This window comes from Sinohyriopsis cumingii, chromosome 1, assembly GCF_028554795.1.
Source record: "Sinohyriopsis cumingii isolate HCF-2022 chromosome 1, ASM2855479v2, whole genome shotgun sequence".
Taxonomy (NCBI): Eukaryota; Metazoa; Mollusca; class Bivalvia; order Unionida; family Unionidae; genus Sinohyriopsis; species Sinohyriopsis cumingii.
The window spans coordinates 142657747-142674242 of NC_142961.1; the positions used below are offsets into that span (position 1 = coordinate 142657747).

Consider the following 16496-nt stretch of genomic DNA (forward strand, 5'->3'; position numbering starts at 1 on the left):
ATAAACTGACAGAACGTATCACAATATCTTCAATGTTTTATTTTAAACTAAGTAAATATAGTCTTTCTGGCAACCCTTGGGAGTATGACAAAAAGTACAGCAAGCTAAGGTTGCTGGAAAGACGACATATAATTCATTTCCTAGAATACGAAATGAAAATTTAAAAAGAACTCATATTATTGTGAATAAGATCCCAAATAGTCCAAAGAGTTCGATCACCAGTCCTAATGAATAAAGTTGTAATTAAATTCCAGTGGCGTTTAAAAAAACAATTCAACTCTGAATGTGTTGATGTGTCTGTAGTAGCCTGTGACATGGAGATGTGCCAACAGTCTTTTGATTAATCACAATAATATAATCCCAAAATGTTCTCGTCTGAATTTACTATATTTTCAAATTAATGTTCCAAATGAAGAATAAATCAGATGAGCACTTTGTATTTCCAGTGAATAATTTGAATAAATAATTGAATTCCACCCAAATATAATACTAAACATAACAAGACTCCTTCTGCCTCACAAGTTAAATGCAAGAATTAGCAATATTTCAAGTAAAATAGATCCTAAACCCCTCTACCTGACCTAGGTCGCAGTTACCAATTTCTAAAATTACTGTCACTCAACAGAATTGTCCATTCCAAAACATTCTAAGTTATCACTGAGACAAAATCAATTACTAAAATTTAAAAATTGAACATTGGAAACATTGGGTACAGCAGGCTATTCCATGGGGTACACCAGTGTCCTAGACTTAGATTAAGATAAACTTGTTTACATCAGTAATGTTCTGAATATTAAGTCCACACTCAGAGAAAATTTAACAAAACCAAATCCCTAGGAGGTACACATTGTGAACTCAATTTTGGACAAAGTCAAGTGTTAAACACAAATGTATCTAACATATAATCATTAAGAAACACCAACAAATAAATACAAATTAAATATACACAATACTTGGTACACAAGCATAGCATCAATATTTTGTATACTACAAATTTGGCCCAAGTATCTGGTAGGCCAAATAAAACAAATTGTGTGTGGTTCTGGTTAAACTAAAAAAAAACAACTGTATAGGTCAAGGTTGATACAAACTTTGTTGCTTTTTCTTTCATTTTTTTTGTGTGGTCTGGATCAAATTAAACAAAAGCATCGTTCACATCCATAATTTAACTCAAAAGTTATATCCCTTGAATAATTTGTTTCTTCCAAAACTTTTCCATCTTTTTTAATATTTGAAAAAAAAAAAAATTGGGAAGCCATGAAACAAAAGGTTTAGTCAGGTAAATAGAAGTACGCTTTAATTTATCCTAATAATGTCAAGGTAAAATGTCATAAATATACCAGGGAGGAAATAAATTCGCCTTAGTTATTATTCTGCTGGTTTTATATGATGTCTCTGAATCACACAATTCTGACCAACAGCTAGGAAAAAAACAGCAAAGAGGACACGATTCTCAGTCTAGTTGATTCCTACTAACAAAACAAAGGCTGTAGTTGTTGGAAAATGTGTATGCAACAGCTATTATGACTACCACTATTCAATACGAAAACCAACACTGAAATCAAGATTTCACCTGCAGCTGGAAATCTTCACTGAATAGAGCTGTATTATTGATAAGTGTCCTTAAAAAATTAACGCTGAAGCAATCACATTATAACCACAATACAATAAAAGTCTTTAAGTACACACACACACATATATATATATATAAAATGTTTCAGAAAATAATCAATATCACAATTATTTTGTTTACCTACTTCTCAACTTGGCAACTGATTACAGTGTTACAACGACTCACTACCTACTTTGATACACATGTCAAAAGTCATGCACGTATCTAACGCGTGCTCCAATATGTGTCCCCGTGGAGCCTCTTTGCTAGCTTAACAATTTTGTAAAGCGACCTTGCTATGCCAAGTCAGTCCACTTTTATATGGCTAGAAATAATGCCAGCCAATGTGGGGAAATTTACGTAGTGCGCTCTCCATATGTCTCTGTTTACGTCCAACATGGTCTAGGTGCTACATTTGACAGAACTACGCAGTCCTGAAAAACACCAACATGCCGGCGCCATTTTCACTCGAGGCAACCGAGCCGACCGCGAGGTGAAGCCAAAGCGGGAAGCACTGTATTATTTTTTGGATCGCTTTTACAAAGTAGTATATAATAAGCACATATGTTGATTTAAAATGCAACCAACGGATATAATGTAATAATTTGGTTACCTGAAACGTGGATATTTGTATTGCTTATTCCTTTGTTACTGAGTTAACCGCCATCCAGCATTCGATGTCATAGGCTATGACGTCACTCACGAAGGGGGCACCTGTTTACTAGCCAAATTTCGCCAAAAGTGAGTATCTCATTCCGCCTTGAAAAGAAGCTCCTTCATTTAGAGACATAAATTTCGGTCATTGTTTCATTTATTGATACACTACTTAACTCGGTATATAAAAGACCGTGTCTTTTTCATGTATTGTTGCGTTGTTGAAAAATCGAGCTGCTGTTTGTGGATGGTTATCGACGGCGTATTAGCCACACTGGTTGTACAAGCTAGCACAAAAGCAGTACACCTCACACTCCGCTTGTGCTCATGTGTTCATTTTGTACTTGGACATTTAGCTGATAGGTTGTGCATCATGCTGGCCATGTGATCGACTGGTACGTCAAATTTTTGTTTAGTGTTCTAAATGAAATGTCAGTTTATCCCGGTCTTTTCTCCCTATTCTTTTTTTGGGATTTCTGCCTTTGTTTCTAACATGGCTAAAGTGCTGTTTTAATAATCTCTGATAAATATCACAAGGAACATATTTGGGTTGAGAGGCTCTTGAAGGGGCGAGGATGCTCAATATGAGTTTGATCAATATACGCACATCTTGATTACGGTAGATAATGGGGGAGGGGGGTACGAAATGCCTCCCATTAGAAATATCATTTAATTTTGCACAGTTTTACGACTGCAGAAAATAATTTGTTTAACCATGAGAAACTTATTTAAATTATAGTGCACTAATTCGTAATTCTGGCTATTCTCTTTTCTTATACTCAATTCGATATGTCGAGCCAAATCCGTAGGAGAGAGAGACTTTGCAGTTTCTATTTCTGGCGTCGGCGGCGGCGTCAATAGTTTGTTTGATTAAAAGTGTTCCAGATTCTCTTGATAAATACTCATCATGAATAACACTGAAGGCAATTCAATCTGGGAAGCGCTCGCTCGTCCCTTTGATTTTGCGGTCATGGTCACAGTTAGAGAATTTGCGATACGGTTACTTAAACTATTTTTATATCCTTTTTCTTCGTCAGTTTGCATTTCCTACATGCCTTGGTGAATTTAGTTCATACTTGGAGTGAACTATTAAGCTAACACAATTTATTTTTCGAGAAGCTCATTTGCGCCTTTGACTTTGGGTCAAGGTCACGGTCATAGAAAATTCGAGTTATGATTTTGGTTCTAGTATTGTCTTCATTTTGCTTATATTTCCTAAACCACTTGATGGATTTCGCAAATATTAGGGATGAATCATTTTGACGCTAAGACAACTATTTCTGCAGCATGCTTGTTTATCCCTTAGACCTTGTACCAAGGTTACAGTTAGAGAAAGTGTGCGTTAATTTTTTTTTTTTTTTTTCATTATTTATTTATGTATTTATATTTCCTAAATCTCTTGATAGATTTTGTTCATGTTTGGGATAAATCATTGTGAAGCTGAGAAATTTTATTATGCGACACACTGTCGCATCTTTGAACATCTTGTCAAGGTGACAGCTAGTTAAAATTTGCGCCAAGGTTATGATTATAGGTCATTCTTTCTGGCTGATATTTCGTAAATCTCTTAATGGATTTTTTTTTTAAGCCGAGGATGACCCATTATGAAACTGCAACAAGTTCGTTCACCCCACCCCATCCCCCAATATACGACAAGTTCTTTCGCCCCCATGAACACTTTGTTATGGTGACAGTCAATGACTGAGTCATATCAAATTCGTGTTAATGTTTTGGTTAGTACTTTTCAGTTGTTTACATCCTGAACATTTTGTTGGACTTGTTCATGCATGGGATGATGAATCAGTATAAAGCTAAGACATTTTTCGTTCTGCGACACCATCAATTACATCTTTGACCATGGCGTCAAAGTCAGTAGTAGAATATTTGCGTTGAGGTTTTAAGTTATATTCTATTGATTTATATTTCCTAATCCCCTTCGCCAGTTTTGCACATGCTGGGGATAAATAATTATGAGGCTAAGACAATTAAATCTCGATGTGCTTTTTTGCCCATTTGACCTTAAAATTAAGGTCACAGCAATATAAAATTGGCATGAAAAAGTTCAACAGAGATCTGAGTTAATACATATGTGATTTTTGTGTGTGTTTAGTTATGCTTTCCTTTAGAAAAAATTGTTTTGACGCAATAACATCCACTTAGGATAAAATATGCTTATATGAACCTAAATGACAACTGTATAACGAATTACTGAACCATAACTTTCAGTTGATATTTAACTCGGGATTGTTCATAACGCTTTCACACCAAAATTTTGATATTTGTCATAATACCAATGCTTTTTGGCAGTCATTTAAATTGGTTAAAATCACATCACGTGATGCAGACAACTGGCAGTTATTATTCACTGACAACTGCGTAACATTTGCGGTCAATCAAATAATGTAATGACCTCCCACAGCGCTCGCCACTTTGGGCCACATACCACAAAAGGTGTTATTACACAAGAAAAGACCTGAACACTGCTCGGCCGTTTCCGTCTCGTCGTGAAATGACATCAGAAGTAGTTATAGGAATACACACTAATTTGATGTATTTGGTGATTCGCCTCTTCTTTCCCCTTAAATCTGACTTCTCCCCCGCAAAAAAAAAAAAATCCGAATAAATATTTTTACAAAATTCGTTTTTCTTAAAATATGGATTTCAATTTTTGTTTATCATATGATGCATTCGATTTCAGACGTTAGTGGTTATTTAGGGAGGGGGTGTTTCTAAAATATAATTTTATATATTAGTGGTTATTTTGGGGGTTTCTGAAATATCACTTCAAACTTGCTCAAATTTGAATACCGTTCTTATATGATCGAGAGAAGGGAAACACACAACTGGAATGGTCTCATAAATAAGCAATTTTGCACTGCCAGTCCGTGTTTGTACGATGGATACTTTCCCTCAAATACACCTGTAATGGTTTCTCTCTTGTACGTTGTCATACTTTCGATGATAAACTTACAAAGTATCCTTTTTTAAGTAAGTTGTCTTCATCATTTTCAGTCGATATACAACGCGCCGCTGTTGCACGCTGTTGGTTATTTGTCACTGCATACTAAGGGAGGCAACTATGAAATCCAATAGCTGTCGCTAGGACAAATTACTGAAGTATCTTATCGATCCGCCAAGATGTAGATACGGTTAACATATCGGAACCTTAGTTAGCGAAGATACGATATGCCTCACTATCGCCATTACTTCAAAATGGATACTTTCAGAAGTAGGCATCAAGGAGAGAACTTGACGATCCAGCTTTATGCCTGTCAAGAAAATGCAAATTGGTCATTGGAACATAACTTCGATGTCGTAGTTTTTCGAACCGACCATATAATGGGGTGTGGGCTATTTTTATTTCCGGTCCCCAATTATCTTGAATAAAATGTATGTTGAATCTGTGTGAATTTCATAGTTATATTAATTAAAATTCTTTCTCTTCCAGTAAGGGAAACACCTGCCCCCTCCCCCCCCCCGAAAAAAATTATTGGTCCCCTAGGCCACCACAGTCGTCGTTATCGATAGTGCATTTATTGTGTAAAGAAAGAAGCAAGAGAAATATTCAAGAGACTAATTCAAGTGAAAGACATGATTGCAATACCAATATTTGGTGCAGAACAGACCTGGGATGTTCCAGCGACTTCAAACCAATCGTTTGGATTGATTTATTTTTGTCTGTCAAGCTTCGTATTGTTCACCCGTTCGTTCGATACGAGCCAAAAACAGTGAGTGAATCCGATTGACGAATGTATGGTGTTCTCGAAGAGAAAAAAAGAAATAAAAATTCATGTTAACGCCACAGCCACATCCACAACAACCAGTACCAGCACCGCAGCCACTACCAGCACCACAACCTCATCATCCACGGGCGCAGAATAGGAGGAAAGTCTTCACTATCCATCAAAATGCAGCATTTCATAAAATATGTACCGCTCCGGTGGCCTAGTGGTTAGAGCGTCCGCCTCAGATGCGGGAGGTCGTGGGTTCGATCCCCGACCGAGTCATACCAAAGACTTACAAAAATGGTACTACCAGCTTCCTCGCTTGGCGCTCAGCATTACGAGGTTAGTGTTATGACTGGTCGGCCTGGTGTCAGGATAATGTGACTGGGTGGGACATCACGCTACATGTCTGCGACATGATGCCCTATTGCTAGACATCACTATAAACTGCCACACTGCAGACATCGTAGCGATATGACTGAAAAAATTGTTAAATTTGCGTTAAAAATCCAAATCACACACACACGAAATATGTAATGCATACAATTTCGTTTTCAACTGAACGATTTTAGATCACTTGCTACAATGTATGGGATAGAATCAGAGGAAAATTGGCGCAAGTCCTTATTATCGATGTATTAGTATGTGAACTTTAGAAATGTTTTTCCTTTTTAAATAGCTGTTGTAAACAAGAGCAAAGAAATAGGAAATCTATTTATGATTCAGATGGTACGAGTGAGTGTGATACCCGATATATTGTAGGATGGTTGAGAAATTGCAGAATTGCTCGAGTGCATGACCACGACAAAAAAAAATATTTCATTACCACCGCATTCTTTCCTATTTTTACCACAATCTGTTATTTTGCATGGTTCAAATGTCACTTTTGCGCCTCTTTCCACAGCATTCAAGTTTTAGTTTTATTTATATCAAGTTTTTTTTTGTATTATTTTAAATTTTGCATCATCTGTCACAATCATGATAAACTGTAGCTAATACTTTTGGACAGTTCACGTGATCATATTCCATGTTCTTCCAAATCGGAGATTAACACGTAATTACGCTAATAAATGCTGATTTTAGAACAAAACTTCTCAGCGTCCATTTGCCATTCATTTTGGACCAAGCTGAGGCGGGATGTGAAGACACCACAAAGGTCAATAGTTTATGGATATCGTTTTAACGTAGAAACTTTACTTCTTGACAACCTTCCGCTGCTGAAAGAAAACTTGCCATTATTTCATCTGTTGAAGGAAGATTTACTTGAAAGTGCAAAACTATTTCTTATATCTAACTTTACTGATTCTTTTTCTGGAACCTGTTTATATTCTTTATAATGAGATTGGCTGAAATTATACCAACCACCTCTTGCCATGAAATGCCTTACTGAATGTACAGACGACAATGTATGTATGGTTTAACTCGTGGAGCAATGATTTAGGTAATAAGTGGATGATGAGTCCTTGCTTTGTTTTAAAAGTATTTTTCTTTCCCTATTCATGTGATGGTAAATACATTCAAACAATGTCCATAGTTGTCTTTTCTGAAACGATTTCGAAATTCTCTATCACACACACACACACACACAATCAACTCGACCGGCGATGAAAGACAGCGTCCCACGTGTTTGAGCAGTGTTACTGGTAACCCATCAAACAATGCCAGCAGCAAAAACAGTGTTTAAGTAGTAGAACATTCGTTTGAGAACTCTAGAAACATTTAAAACATGCAACCTGTTTCCAAGCTCTAAAACATGCAACATGTTTCCACGCTCTAAAACATGCAATGTTTTGAATTTGTATACGGAGTGAGAATGAAGTTATACTGAGGGCATTATTTTCGACCTTTTGTTCAGAAAAAAAGATGACGGAGTCGGCAAATATAAATTACATCATGCACGGCCAAATATTCGAATAAGTGAAGGTCGACATGGAGGACATAGAAAGAGGAAATCTAAAACATGCAACATGCTTCCACGCTCTAAAACATGCAATGTTTTGAATTTGTATACGGAGTGAGAATGAAGTTCTACTGAAGGCATTATTTTCGACCTTTTGTTCAGAAAAAAAGATGACGGAGTCGGCAAATATAAATTACATCATGCACGGCCAAATATTCGAATAAGTGAAGGTCGACATGGAGGACATAGAAAGAGGAAATCTAAAACATGCAACATGTTTCCACGCTCTAAAACATGCAATGTTTTGAATTTGTATACGGAGTGAGAATGAAGTTATACTGAAGGCATTATTTTCGACCTTTTGTTCAGAAAAAAAGATGACGGAGTCGGCAAATATAAATTACATCATGCACGGCCAAATATTCGAATAAGTGAAGGTCGACATGGAGGACATAGAAAGAGGAAATCTAAAACATGCAACATGTTTCCACGCTCTAAAACATGCAATGTTTTGAATTTGTATACGGAGTGAGAATGAAGTTATACTGAAGGCATTATTTTCGACCTTTTGTTCAGAAAAAAAGATGACCGAGTCGGCAAATATAAATTACATCATGCACGGCCAAATATTCGAATAAGTGAAGGTCGACATGGAGGACATAGAAAGAGGAAATTAACTTCATGCCACGGTTCATGTATTTATTATCATTATTATTATATTTTGAGGAGAAGATAAAAACGGGCGGTGGAGAGATATGCATTTTGGGCCCGGGTGATTTAGAAACAGAGTTCAACTGCATATCTCTTTCAAGGTCCCTGTACATCATTTTGAGAGAATTAAAAGGCCATGGAAAATAAAGACATCATAAAAGTGGTTGGGTGGAAAAAAATATGAAGGTAAAAACAAAATTATTTCCTGACTCATGCATGTTTTTTACAATTATTCCATTTTAAAACAAGTATCATTTGATGTTTACAACTAAAACAATTTTTTTATTTTGTTGCGTTGGTTTTAACAGAACATTTAACACATTATTGATTATATCCTGTCGAGTAATGGGACCTAAGTGCACCCACCAAGGCAGCCGTCGGGGGTTGGTCTGCGTGAGTATTGAACCCGCGACCCTTATAGTACGAGTCCAACGCTTACTAACTTAACTACAACGGTTCCCTAAAACAGCTGGGTAAGTTGGGGTTGCTTACTGGATATCTAACTACCGTATCTACTATCTTTTAAGTCGGATCCAACTGCAAACAAAATCAATGAGCCTGATCTGCTGCAGCATCATGAACCGACAGATCAAGGTTTTTGTTTGTTCTGTTGATAACTCATAACAAAGTTCATTGTCCCAGATCTGCCTGCGCATTATGTAACTATATATGTTTGCAAGTAGACTTATAAGCGAGTAAAGATGGTATTCTATGCGTTCAGTTATAATCAACTAATAATTCTTGCATGCCAAAACACAATCAACTCGACATCATTCCCCGGTTTCTCCCTCCACCAGTTATACTAGCCGCCATTTATAGCCTATCTTGCGCTGAGAAATGGCGTTAGACCCCAAAACAACAACAACAACAACTTTACTTACTACTCGATAGATTGCTTTGAAAAACCCCGAAGTAAAATTCTGCCAAAGGTTCAGCAAGTTCGCTTCGATGACATTCTAAGTTCGTTAACAAGGTTGGGTCTTGGAGTCAAAATTTTTTAAATATCTTCATAAAACATGATAAAAGTAAAGTAGGCAAAAACTGTCCATAATCACTGATAAAAGTCAAGCACACACACACACACACACACACACACCAACAGCTAAATGCATACCGAAGAAATACGAAACTCCCTTTGAGTTGGGCCTAGGTCTTTAAATATCGTGATGGTGGGGCTCACTTGGCCTGAAAAGGTAGAGTTGTAAACACGTCTAACAATGTATTCCGACACTAACTTAAGTTGCTAAAAAGGGAGTTTTACACGAGGAGGGCGAAATAAAAACTGCTAGCAGGTGTTAGCATTTCTATCTGTACCATCCATATACAAATTGCCAGATAGAGCGTCAGTGGCTACGGAATTTCGTTAACCACACATACTATTAAACAGTATTAGCGGTCGATAAAACTCAAACGCACATCATACAGTTATGTATAAAAGATTTATTCGAGAGACAATTCGTAACGACTATTTAAATCAATACTTTAAATATAACACTGACGATTGTTCATACAACAAGACAAAGTCCAAGTATACACTGAATGTAATCAGAACAGTAATACAAACATGAATACGGATATGGCGTAACAGAACATAGACGGACAAATTACAAACATGCATGCAGTCAATGCTGTGGTACATATTGTAGAAATAATTACAATAGATTTAAAAAAAAAAAAAAGGACTATGCAGCATACGCATACACACAAGCGGATGAGGCATGTGACCTACCCACCTACCTACACCCACGGACATACATAAATTATAAATTGAAAAAATATATGCCATCATCAGTTCAGTATAATTTTTGATCGATTTAGATGATACTTGGAGAACGCTCCGGTAGTCCAAGTGGTTATAGCGTCTGTCTCTGATGCGGGAGGTCGCGGGTTCGAACCTCGGCTGAGTCATTACCAAAAGACTTGTTAAAAAATCCACAGGCAGCTGCCCTTTTTGGCGCCCGGCATTAAGAGGTTAGTGCTAGTAATGGTCGGCCCGGTGTCAGGATAATGTAACTGGGTGGAACGTGATTGTATATGTATTAGGACAGAACTTTTTAGTAAAAGTAATAAGATTGAAATTTTCTCTAAATTGTATTAAAAGTAATGTTTCATTAAATTATATTGAAAGTAACTTTCCGTTAAAATATATTGAGATTAAATTCATTTATTTCGGTTTTACAATTATATACTGTTTAATAAAGATTGCGCCCTTATGAGCGAAAAGGCAAAACTCTCTTGCACTATACATTTCCCTTGTATTGTAAGTCAGCAAAAAAAATACACTCGCTAAGTTGTGTAAGTTGCTGAATTAGCGGATTCCTAAATTTCTCTAAGTTATAAGCTCCACCCGATGATGCGGAAAAATTGTCTGTCTAATGACGTATATAGACCCAGACGATAGTCTGTAAGAAACGATGAAGCCTCGCTTTGAGATTCTGGTGGAACTCAAGAACTTGACGTATGACCATATTTTACTGCGTACTAAGAAACTTCATAAAAAGCGAGGTGATTTATTGACGAATCAGTCCGTTCGTCGGAATCTCAAAGGGGGCTTGTATCATTACAGAATCCCGTACCTCCGGTTGCCATATTCCCCAGATGTAGCCGTATCCACACCGTCATGGAGGAATGCAAGCAAGACCTGGACTGTGTCCCCTATGTGGCAAAATGAGTCATGACCGTATTTTGCACATTTCGATGAATTGTGCCTTAACCTCAGACGACAGAAACCACTTGACGGAAAGTCTATTTTCGTATATGCCTCCAGTGATTTACCGTGATTTCTGTGATCAGATCGATGATGTTATACTGATTATACTACTTGGTGGTTTAAATGATATATCAGAACGTTTAGAATCTGAGGCATGGATAAATATGATCAGACTATCTACCAAGTATTTCATTAAGATAAAGGATATTATATATTCGATTCAAGAGAGAACTCACTCAGAATATAAGGAAAGAAATACTTGTACTGGATTGCAAAGCGATTAGGAAACTATTTTTGTTGTGAGGATACATTTTCAAATGTTCTATCGTATATATATATATATATATATATATATATATATATATATATATATATATATATATATATATATATATATATATATATAGTTTAGTAATGATTTTTATTTATTCGTTTGCTATTGGAAATAATTCAATAAGTAACGAATCCACTATTTTTGTGATTCTATGTATTTAAATGCATTTCTTTTTTGTCTTAAAATCTTCAGAAAATGGAGGAATAAAAGAATATTATTATTATTATTATTATTACTCTCTGGTCATGGAAAACAGCATTGCTAAGACTTTATGAGAAAAAAATTATCATAAAAGTTGGTGGAGAAAAAACAAAACATTAGTGGAAAATATCGTGAATAAAGGTGTCACTCCGCATAATTACGATCTACGGAATAGACTCGCACCGATCTCTTGCGACCATCAGACTTCACTCCGCCCAGCTATACTACATAAACTCCGGAACGACTGGACAACTATTCTGTGATTTTCGTACTTTTTGTCCACAAGAAGTGTCTAGTCTGAAACATCAGCACTAGGAACATCACAACCGGAACGAACACATTACAGTTGAGAGGATTTCCAGCATAAAATTTACACATCGCCGGTGAAAATTCTTCTTACAGTAACTCCTGAAATTCAGAAAATGTCGAACACTATACCTAGTCCAGCCCAACATGTCGAATACTATACCAAGTCCAGCCCCGAATTCGAGCTACCTACAACCCAGGCTGAAATACATCTGTCCATGCCATAAACAGAAATTTCCATGGGTCCAACAGCGACATCTCCGCCGGGCCCAGAGTCAACGACAGCCGCATTGACAGTTTTCTTATCAGTAATAGTGACTTGACTTTTTACAATTTGAACTCTTTCTATATTACAGACAATACGTGTATTGTTTACTATTCATTTAATATACAGTTCGTTTCATAAGGAGAATATTTCTGGACTGTGGTAATTCTCACACAGGTATGTTTTTGCTATACCATATTTTGTTTCTTGAAATACAAAATCGCAAGGTTAGTGCGTTAATTTCAAAATATTTCCAAAAACTTATCTAATTTATGCAGTATTTAATTTCTTTTTAAGTAACAACAACTTTTTCTATACGTACTTCAGTAACATTCATCGTGCTTGCTAAGGTTTCCACTACAATTGACACCTCTTCGCACCGTCTCAGCATACTTCGCTGATTAGGACTTAGAAGTGACACCCTGTTTTCCTAAAAATGTGTGTCCTGTATGTGTTTCCTTGTCCACCCATATAGTGTTCGATGTCTATATGTGTCAGTGAAAAAGGAAATTAATATAATAGTATTTGATTTTTGCAGGGTTGCTTTTTGTTCTACTCATCATATTGTTTTAATTTCTTTATCCCTTAAGCTTTGGGAATATTACGTACTCCCTTCCCTTGGCTCGGGTTGGCCATGGGCCTGGTTTCTGTGTTCCCTTGGCTTGGAGCTTTGGTCTGTACTCCCCAACCATTGGATTCTTTGTACCACAGTTGGGTTTCCATCCCTTTCCCCACTGGTTGTTAGACGCGTAGTGACTTTGCCAGAGTCAGATTGTCCTGTGATTGTAGTATTATGTATATGTTTGTTGCTTGTGTTATTGTGAGGACTGGTACTATCTTGGTCGAATCATGAATTGTTCTGGATTTTCTATCTATTCATAACATAGAATTTGGAATGTATAAGGACTTAAGCCAAAAAAGGAAATCAATAATATGTCTACTTGTTGTGGTCTGTATTGTGCGTGCTTGTATGCGTTTCTGTTTATTTTTAATTGTTGTCTGTCCGAGTTATTTTAAATTTTATTATGGAAGAGACATGTTTTCTTTAATTTTTTTTATTTAATTATAAAATGGTTAAGACGTTTGAGTTTGGGGTTTGTAAGGTAATTTATTACAGTTGTCGGAGGCTCATATTACGATTCTCTTAAGATGTCTCATCTGAAGATGGCCTTTTCGTATCGGAGTTATCCCCCGTCTGTTAATTATGTTTAAGATATTAAGAGTTGGGCAAGCAAAGTCGGATAAATAATATATAGTCATGGTGGTGCGCGTTTGTTGTAAAGCGTTACTCTTGAGTTAGCGCTTATGGCTTTATGCTATACAGAGAGTGTGAATGAACCTACTGACTTTAACTTGCATTCCATAGACTAAGCTTTTACCTGTTCGTGCTGAAATTTGAAACCACCGTATACATGTCTCGCTACTAACACATTTAACAAAGTTTTACCGTATTTGCCTATCTTACGGAGAATTGTAACTTCCGCCTAGCCGTCTCAAACATATTGACGCAGATGTTTATTTTGTTAGCCCAGTTGGATTCGATAATGTTATTGAGGCTTCTCTCTCACGTTTTCATACGAATCGTATGAATGTTTACCTTAGGGTATTGTGTCTCGGCAATAACGCAACAGAAACGGCTCTAATACCTTCAAACGAGTCAGAAGAGGTGCTTCCTTCCCTGGTTTGGCAACATCAATTGATGTTATCGTGTTGTTCATTATAGATGAATGTTGAAATGATAAAATAGTCAAAGTGTCGCAGCGATTGCTCGACACCCGAGTTTCCCGTAATGCATGGCTCTCATAAGACAAGATCACCTATTGGCCTACATACGGCCAACTTAAGAGTCAAATTTGTTTGGAACGATAACGGCGATACATTCTCCTTCCTACGTCAAGGGTAACGTCGGTAATAAACGCCCATTTCAAAGTTGCACTGACCACACCGAACCAGTCTTACGATTATAATACTTTCACTTATTGCTCTTCAGTTAGTATAAATGCGATTTCTATTTCATACACGCGCTGGTCAAGATTTGATACAGACGTAAAGATTATTAGGGTAGGACTAACACAACACTAAAATTTTCACTTTCCTTACTCCTGGGTAATACTAAATTCTGACGCCATTCTCTTCGCAACCATTTTTACTTCAATGTTACCTGTATTTCTGCGTTGATATTATGTATGCAACAGGAAGATAAACTCAATATCGCCTTACTAGCACTATCCGTAAGAATGAGAATTCGTTTCACCACACTTAGCTCAAGCAAAATAATAACCGTAGTCACCCATAAATATGTTCTGCTGGTGTTATACAAAACAAATAAAAAATATAATAACAAGAAAAAAAGAGTAAACTAACATAAAAAGAAAACTAAAGAAAACAAGAACTGCATGTTAATATTAGAGTTATAATTATTTGACAAGTCTAGTCGAAGTAGATTGCGTAGAATTTTACTGAAATATTTTAAAACCTTTTAGGTCATTATTTTCTTTCAATTTGTATTTAATGTCGTACCATGCTCTTTTCATTCTCTTAATTTTATTCAATGTCGTGAAATGTTCTTTTCATTGCATTTTTGGGAATTTAAATATTTTGCAAGGTACTCTTCATTGTATTTGTGTATTTTACTAAGTATTTTGCAATGTTTTTCTCATTGTATTTTTGAACCTTACAAAAGGTCTCGCAATATTTTTATCATTGTATTTTTTATATCACCTTTAACCTTCTTTTAATGAACGTTATTTTTTTCTTCTCTCGAGTCTCGATGACTCGGCTCAAATGACCCGGGCGCTATTATTAGTACAGAATTTGTTAGTAAAAGTAATAAGATTGAACTTTTCTCTAAATTGTATTAAAAGTAATTGTTCATTAAATTATATTGAAAGTAATTTTCTATTAAAATATACTGAGATTCATTTATTTCGGTATTACAATTGTACACTATTTAATAAAGATTGCGCCCTTATGAGCAAAAAGGCAAAACTCTCTTGCACTATATATTTCCCTTGTATCGTAAGTTAGCAGAAAAAAACTAGACTCGCTAAGTTGAGTAAGTTGCTGAATTAGCGGATTCCTAAAATTCTCTGACTAAATTATAAACTCCACCCGATGATGCGGAAAAAAGTGTCTGTCTAATGACGTACACAGACCCAGACGATAGTCTGTAAGAAACGATGAAGCCTCACTTTGAGATTTTGGCGTAACTCAAGAACTAGACGTATGACCATATTTGGCTGCGTACTAAGAAACTGTATAAAAGCGAGGAGATTTGTTGACGAATCGGTCCGTTCGTCGGAATCTCAAAGGGGCTTGTATCGTTACAGAATCCCGTACCTCCGGTTGCCATATTCCCCAGATGTAGCCGTATCTACACCGTCATGAATGACACCTCTTTTAAGAGAGCTTGAATTTCTCTCTCTCTCTCTCTCTCTCTCTGGTCATGGGAAACGGCATTACTAAGAGCTTATGAGGCAAAGAGTCTCATAAAAGTTGGTGGAGACTTATCATAAAATATGTCTGCGGCATGATGCCCAGTGCTAATACATCATACCATCCACACACGGGAAGGAGAAAAAACAAACACAATATTTACAATCCACACAAACGTACGCGAACGCATACACACAAATACACACACACACACACACACAAGGCCTCAGCTCCAATGACCAACTCTACCAAACACCCACACCGACACAGACACACCAAAACCCATTTAACCCGATATTCTATGGCGTCAGTGTGTGATTTTAGAAAAAAAGCAAGACACAGAATGATCGATGATTATTTTTTAGAGGGTTACCAAAATCTTTTACACAATATAAACTTAATTCAAGAGGAAACTTCTGAACGGAGTGTGATGTGCATGTTAGCGACTGAACAATTTAGATTCGCTGCTGGAGTACGATCGTCTCTGTGCAGAAAGTACACTTATTGCTTCCAAAAAAGAGGGTATAAAAACAGACTACCATGCCACGACCTTTATCACTCGTAATACAACAGATTTCGTGGAAGGAAATCAATGAGAGTATTTAAACTGTGGAGGATTACCAACACTTATTACGAGAAAGGT

The 16496-nt window shown here is 36.5% G+C and overlaps 1 protein-coding gene across 2 annotated transcripts in view; it reads right to left on the minus strand.

Moving 5' to 3' along the window:
- LOC149808048 (uncharacterized) overlaps positions 1-16496 on the minus strand; it is a 68859-nt gene that overhangs the window by 40362 nt on the left and 12001 nt on the right. Inside the window, exon 1 of one of the 2 annotated variants that reach the window (XM_089973037.1) lies at positions 2226-2373. The exons of the other annotated variant lie outside the window; for it this stretch is intronic. The gene's annotated coding sequence lies outside the window, so the exon portion shown is untranslated. Of the gene's footprint in view, positions 1-2225; positions 2374-16496 lie in introns of those variants that run through there. 2 annotated transcript variants of the gene reach the window in all.